The sequence below is a fragment of the Cryptotermes secundus genome, unplaced genomic scaffold (assembly GCF_002891405.2).
Source record: "Cryptotermes secundus unplaced genomic scaffold, Csec_1.0 scaffold816, whole genome shotgun sequence".
NCBI lineage: Eukaryota > Metazoa > Arthropoda > Insecta > Blattodea > Kalotermitidae > Cryptotermes > Cryptotermes secundus.
The window spans coordinates 3,581,278-3,589,136 of record NW_019724601.1 but is presented as its reverse complement, the minus strand read 5'-3'; the positions used below and the strand labels follow the sequence as shown (position 1 = coordinate 3,589,136).

Below are 7,859 nucleotides of genomic sequence, written 5' to 3'. Positions count from 1 at the left end.
ACGAAGAGCAATTAACAGAATCATTAGTGTCTAGGTTCACTCTTTGATATTTTCCAGTAAGATAGGACTTAATTAAAACACCAAATTTCCCAGTAATGCCATAAAACTCTGCCTTTTATATTAGTATATCATGACTAACGCAGTCAAATGCTTTTTGTAAGTCACAAAATATCCCACCAATTGAATGTCTATTATTCATGGATTTTAAAATTTCATCTATTAATTTAAAGGATGATTTTTCTGTAGATGAATTAGGCCGAAAGCCAAACTGATTATCATCTAATATGTTATTGTGGCTTATATGATCATACAATCCATTGTACATCAGCCTTTCAAATATTTTAGAAAATGATGATAATAAGGATATAGGCCTATCGTTAGTTGGTTCATATTTATCACCAGCTTTAAAAATTGGCTTGATCACAGCATACTTCAGTCTATCAGGAAAGATTCCCTGAGCCAAGGTTTCATTACAAATATAGGTGAGTGGTGAAATAATATATGGCATACTTGTTTTTAATATTTTTATAGAGATTTCATCATATCTGCAAGAAGATTTAGTCTTTAAAGATTTAATTATTTTCCTAATCTCAGCAGTTGAGGTGTAATGCCATCTGATATTTTCAAAAGAAGAGTTGTAATTACGATCCAAATAATATAATGGGTCAATGTTACTCCAAGGTTCATTATTATCCTTATTTGAATCTTTTATAATTGTTTATGCAACTGAAGAGAAATATTCATTAAAAACATTGGCAATGCTCCCCTTATCCTTTACTATTATACAGTTGAGGAATTCTTGCTCTTCTGTCAAGACCTACAGCTAAGGAAAAGAGGTGTCTGATAGTAAAGCACACTTCACTACACACTATGTCCTTGGCTGTGCTTATATATACTTGCTGCAATTTGTATTGCCTTTTAACTATTGTATGTATTTTGACAAGTATGGATTATATATGCTAGTGATTTTATTTGTGAATGTATAAGTGTCCAATGTTTTGTTTGCTTGTTGACATGTTTTATATTCGGTGCAGGTGGAACATTTATGAATATTTTGAAACGCAAATGTACATGTATGTATGTACAGGTTTTTTAGAATGTCATTTCCTTTCAATTTCATCTAAGTACTGCTTGATAAATTCACTCTTTACCTGACCTGAATGTGCCTGACTGTGATGTGTGGCTTTGCTACTTTCCTCTGATCTGCTGCCAAATGGAGCTGTGAGACATGATTTTACCTTAACATTGGGAACTACCCAGAAGCCAATGGAAGCAGGAGGGAGTGTCACAATAGTATTCTGTCCTGTGTGATGGATATCTGAAGACAGGACTGGCAGCATACCTTCATCCTAAAGATTTAAGGGTTTTCCATTCAGAAGTGTTTCTCTGAAAGAAATGAAAACAGACAATCCATTATTGCTAGTGGAGCGAATTATGTAAATGCTGTTGGATGAATCATAGGCAGACCTCTGAGACTTCTAGCTGTAAATGAGGTTGGAAAAATGGACTTCCACCCCCTAGATTTGAGGTTCCCAGACTGGTGATTATGAAGAGTATGATCTTCTGGGTTCTAAGGCCATGTAGTTAGAAAAAAGCCCATTGACATTTTGGAGGAACATGGACTTGTGCCAAACAACACAGCATTACAACCCAGAACATCCCACTCTTCATACTTCAAATCCACCCATTCATCCAAAAATATTAATTACAGTGTTAATTATAGTAAAATGGACTTTAATAAATATGGTAAGGGGAAGTGGAATAAATTCATGTGTCTCAAGCCAGGCACCAGTGATATGCCATTGGCAATGAACCTTCAGGTTTCACGAAAGGNGGTGAATTTGTTGAGTAGCTAAACGAATATTTTTTTTTCTCAAGAAGGATTCTTCTCCATGGGGTTCATTGCCATTTGAAAGCAGGATAGCTCAATCAGTAAAATGATCTGTTATAGGCTAAAAACTGGGATTCAGTCTCCAGCAGGGCCAGAGAGTCTTCTTCTGGCCACAATACAGCCATCTCAACTGCCTCATCGATTCTACATATAACATTGCATTCTACCCTGGCTGTTTAACCATTATGTTTTTTATGCATTACCTTGATTTCTGTCCATTTCCAGCAGATGTTAACAGGTACTGATGGACGTCCTCATTCCTCTGCCTTGTGGAACCAAGCTTCAAATTGATCTTGACCTTGGTGTTCCAGTGGCTGATGCAGAAGCACATGATGGCCCCATGCTTGTAGCTGACTGCCTCCCCAAACAGCCAAGTTGTGTAATGGTGTGTACAATGGCAGAACATATGAATGTGACTGTTGGTGGTGTAGCTTTGCTTCACATCAAAAACAACTCTCCCAACCACGGCCTTATGTACCAGCGAGACCCAATAGTCCTGTATCAAGGAAACATTATGTCATATCAGCGTGTCAGGGATGAACTACTGCCCTTTGACTAGTTGGATGTTATATCATAATTTATATAGACTCAGCAGAGAGTCATTCATAACCTCAGTATCAAATGAAGTAAGCAGTTAGCTTCACAGCTATCAGAGTGATGTTGGGATATGGCAATAGACTTTCGTGTGGAAACATATTTAAAGAGTCAAATATTTTATCATTTGAATCACAATATATATTTTTGTTGTTAGTATCTGTATTGCAAAATAAAGTTCTTTTTCCATCAAACATTGATTCTCATACTATTGATACCAGACAAAGACAAGATTTTTTGTCTACCTCAAGCTAATTCAACTTTTTATCAAAAAGGAGTTTATTATGCAGGTATAAAATTTCCAATAAACTGCCCAAAGAGATCAAGAACACGTCTAATAATTTTAAAAAGTTTAAAGTTATATTAAGGCATTTCTTGAATACTTATACGTTTTATACTGTGGATGAATATCTAAATAGATAATTTTTATTATTGTTGTATTTACTGTACTGTCTAGCTGTGTAATATTTATGTATGTATTCTATGCTCTATATTATTATATGACATGTTCTATATCCATTTTTTGATCTCTTGAACTTACAATAAGTACAAATATAATACAATCTTTCCAGTTTACTCCCTGGGAAACAGTGGCAGTACCCACTGCATAAGAAGCTGGTTGGCTCCCAGAAGTGGTGTGGGTCTCTTGCCCTGTCAGAAATGAAACTCTGATTCCTTGGTCATTCAGCCCATAGCCTGGTCACTATGCTGGCTGAGCAAGGCTACTGATAAGAGAAGTTTTAAACCTTCACTGAAGAGTTTTTATATCATCATTTTTTTTCTCCATGAATGAATATTATCAATATAATGGATTATAATTGTGTAAATTTGTAATGCATTTATTTCAATTAATTTAGGTAATTTAAATTACATTGTATTAATTTTAAATTTTATAGAAATGTTCTTTTAAATTATGTTTATTAATTAAATTGTATTAAGTTTTTTTATTTTTTATTTTATTATTTATGTTAACTGACTAATGTATGTGATTTCAATTATGTAACTTATGTAATTTTTATATGTATCTGGACATATCNATGTATGTATTCTATGCTCTATATTATTATATGACATGTTCTATATCCATTTTTTGATCTCTTGAACTTACAATAAGTACAAATATAATACAATCTTTCCAGTTTACTCCCTGGGAAACAGTGCCAGTACCCACTGCATAAGAAGCTGGTTGGCTCCCAGAAGTGGTGTGGGTCTCTTGCCCTGTCAGAAATGAAACTCTGATTCCTTGGTCATTCAGCCCATAGCCTGGTCACTATGCTGGCTGAGCAAGGCTACTGATAAGAGAAGTTTTAAACCTTCACTGAAGAGTTTTTATATCATCATTTTTTTTCTCCATGAATGAATATTATCAATATAATGGATTATAATTGTGTAAATTTGTAATGCATTTATTTCAATTAATTTAGGTAATTTAAATTACATTGTATTAATTTTAAATTTTATAGAAATGTTCTTTTAAATTATGTTTATTAATTAAATTGTATTAAGTTTTTTTATTTTTTATTTTATTATTTATGTTAACTGACTAATGTATGTGATTTCAATTATGTAACGCATGTAATTTTTATATGTATCTGGACATATCTATTATCAAAGGGACTATTTCCATATCCTAGGTTTTTTACCTGTATGGATATACGAAAAATAAAGGGAATTNGGTGTGGGTCTCTTGCCCTGTCAGAAATGAAACTCTGATTCCTTGGTCATTCAGCCCATAGCCTGGTCACTATGCTGGCTGAGCAAGGCTACTGATAAGAGAAGTTTTAAACCTTCACTGAAGAGTTTTTATATCATCATTTTTTTTCTCCATGAATGAATATTATCAATATAATGGATTATAATTGTGTAAATTTGTAATGCATTTATTTCAATTAATTTAGGTAATTTAAATTACATTGTATTAATTTTAAATTTTATAGAAATGTTCTTTTAAATTATGTTTATTAATTAAATTGTATTAAGTTTTTTTATTTTTTATTTTATTATTTATGTTAACTGACTAATGTATGTGATTTCAATTATGTAACGCATGTAATTTTTATATGTATCTGGACATATCTATTATCAAAGGGACTATTTCCATATCCTAGGTTTTTTACCTGTATGGATATACGAAAAATAAAGGGAATTAATGAATGGTTCTTAATTAAGCACAGGAATACTTCTATCTTCTGTCTTCGTAATTGAGTGTAGCATATGTTCAGGAACAATTGTCACTTCCAGGTTGTGGTTGTGAACACAAAGAGTAGATGCCTGTACCCTGAATGTTGGTACTTACTAGTGTAGGTGTAAAGAGTCCATGGAGGTCAGGCTGCCACATGATGGCCTGCACTCCCATCTGTGCAGCAACCCCAAGCTTGTCTGCCCATTTTAGTGCATCCAGGAACCATCCCTGAGAACTCTCCCTCTGTGCATCTCCTGAAAACAACAAATCTATCAGTTACAGTGTTTGAAACTCAGTTGTCTTGAAGATCAGGACAGTTGAGTGCACCAGCCATTCCAATGACAATGTCTTCATCTCCTGCGGCTTAAAATTGTACCAGGAACCTTTATTTCCAAAGGCAAAGGTTTATATTACATTGTCATAATTTTGTGAGAAGTCTGTTTAATAAACGGTTACATGAAAGAGTAGATATTAAGTAAACTAATTGTCAAATCTTCACACACTCCCTAATCGTGTACTATTAATATATTGGGTGATCCAAGATTCAATATGGCATTACATTCACAGTATAACTGACAGATTTAGCTTGTACATTGGCAGAAAATTGATACATATATTGTCAACTTAACATCCATTATTTATCATCCATCAATATTGCAACACTCTTCCATTAACTACTCAATTTTAATTTTAGTTTAACATTATACTTCCTGACACTACATGTTTCAAACCCAAACCGCCATCTTCAGGTGCCTTAATATGTCACAAATATTTTATTAAATTATGTTAAAACTGCTACACTGTCTTAGTTTGTGTTAAAATCACACGCTGTAGTCCTCTTTTCAAGGTAAAACCAGATAAAAGCCTTTAAAGTTTCTATTATACCCACATTATTTTGGTGCACATTATTTCACCTCACACGGGGTGTCGTCCATTTTCATAAATGTATGTCTGTTCAGGGTGTTTTGTCTCAGCAGCTTGCCCCTCACGTTCGTAGCCTACTTTTCAGTTTTGACTGCCATATGCCCCTGGTTTGCATGTTTCTTCCACAGCGTGTGGTGTTGTCTCTACTAGTGCCTAGGCAATATCGACAGACAATAAATAGTGGACGTTAAGTTGAACAATTGCAATGGGATGCTGAAATACAGAATCATATATTGTCAGATCTGTTATTAGTATTAGTGAAGAATGTATATCAATACAGAGTGATCAGAAAGTCATGTCATACTACAGATTTGCTTTTTATACAAAATGATAACCTGAAAAACATTTTTACAAACATATTTATTTGAGAACAAAAACACTTTAGCACTGCATTAATTGCATAACCTGCAGCTGCCTACTAGCTGTGTCAGTTTTGCTTAAACCTCCAACAGTAGGACTTACACAACTTTTCAATTATATTATACCCGATAATGACATAAAGAATGTCAGAACACATAGTATGTTAGCAGAAAATAAAATGTGAATATATGATGATTCATCTAACAGTTCATTGCATCAGAAGTTTCTAATTCCTATGTCCTAACTGGATTACTTGATTGATTCATGACCTTTGTCCAGTTTAGAATGTGATCCGTGTTTCCCAGTGTATAAATGTAAACTGCTTTGTTTGTATGTCCATGACATACAGTGGAGTTCAGATGTTTATTACCTACCAATTCAGAATGGCTTTTCGGTTGCAGATATTTCTAGAATCTTACTCAGCATCTCCTTGCCATATATCAGCTGATCCAATGTTGCTTCCACATCCTCAGGTTCAACTGTCAAGTTACTCTTCCATTGAGTGAATTCCCTGGAAAGAAAATAGCAGAAGTGTACTGGATGGATATAAATCAATACTTATTATAAAGCTTCATGCAACACCTTTGTCATTATCAAATATGAAACCTTACAGTATAACTTGAGATCTCTCAATTATTAGAAAATGAAGTTTTAATACTACTATCACGAAAGTTTTCTCTTGGATATTCTTCCATAGTAAAAGAGTTCTTGTGCCCAACACATAATATTACTCATTCCAGCTAAGTAATGGCTGTAACATAGGAAGAAATTGGACTAGAGGGTAGATTATATCGACAGACAGCTATTGAGAAATGTTATAACTAGAAACTAGAATATTATATTTAAGCATCCTGTTGCACTCCATACGATAAATGATATAAACTCTGTCTCAAGTGCAAACAATATATTTTGTGTCTTTGATCTTGCTCCCCACACTACATGTTTCGGCCTCAGACGGCCATCATCAGGTGTATAACACTCACGTCGCTGTCACACTGCACCCAGTTCAAAATTTAACATCTAAAACACTCTCCCTGTCATTATCAACTTCTACTTCGTTGATAGCTGTCCACCCGTAGATTACTTCACACACGTTAATTTTGAGTTTATTGTAATAGCACCATATTAAAATCTTTAGTTCTAATTTTAAACCTTTAAATTCTTGTCCAAATTTTAAAATTTTAAAATTGTTAGGGTTATTCGCCCTGTGTTGCAGCACTTCAAACACAGGGCGAATAACCCTAGAGGGTAGATTATATCGACAGACAGCTATTGAGAAATGTTATAACTAGAAACTAGAATATTATATTTAAGCATCCTGTTGCACTCCATACGATAAATGATATAAACTCCGTCTCAAGTGCAAACAATATATTTTGTGTCTTTGATCTTGCTCCCCACACACATAATAATATAACACTTTGAAGGAAGTAGGAGGAAGTCACATTCCTAAGAAAAGGAGATCACAGGAAGTGACGTATTCATGAATCGAGAGTAGATTTCATGGTAACTTCAACCCTCATATTAAAGGTCGTTCACACTCAAAATCATGATAATTAGTATCGTCTCCACCCTCATTAGCCAAAGTGTAATAAAACAATTATTAGTATCTATTTAGAGCATTTCATATATTTTACAGTTGTATACGTGCTTCATTGCAGAGTTCAGAATAAGATGTTACTGACATCAACAGAACACATCCAACTCCTGTTAACGTGTACTTCTTTTAGCGCGTTTCATAATTGGACATATCTGACATACACGCGCCTACTTTATTTCAAGCCTATATTATGTTATATTATTTTCCGTCATGGCATACTTCTTGCTCCGTGTTTTATAATTTACTTATTACTTTATAACGTTAAAATATGACATATTTATACGTCACTTAATTTTATATCACAGACG

The 7,859-nt window shown here is 33.8% G+C and overlaps 1 long non-coding RNA gene across 1 annotated transcript; it reads right to left on the bottom strand.

The window, feature by feature from the left end:
• Window positions 1-2,282: 2,282 nt before the first annotated feature.
• Window positions 2,283-6,852, bottom strand: LOC117282160. The gene is made up of 3 exons (XR_004512797.1): window positions 6,326-6,852; window positions 4,782-4,921; window positions 2,283-2,387 (listed from the first exon to the last, which is right to left on the bottom strand). It is a non-coding gene; the product is annotated as an uncharacterized LOC117282160 (long non-coding RNA).
• Between the last annotated feature and the right edge of the window lie 1,007 nt (window positions 6,853-7,859).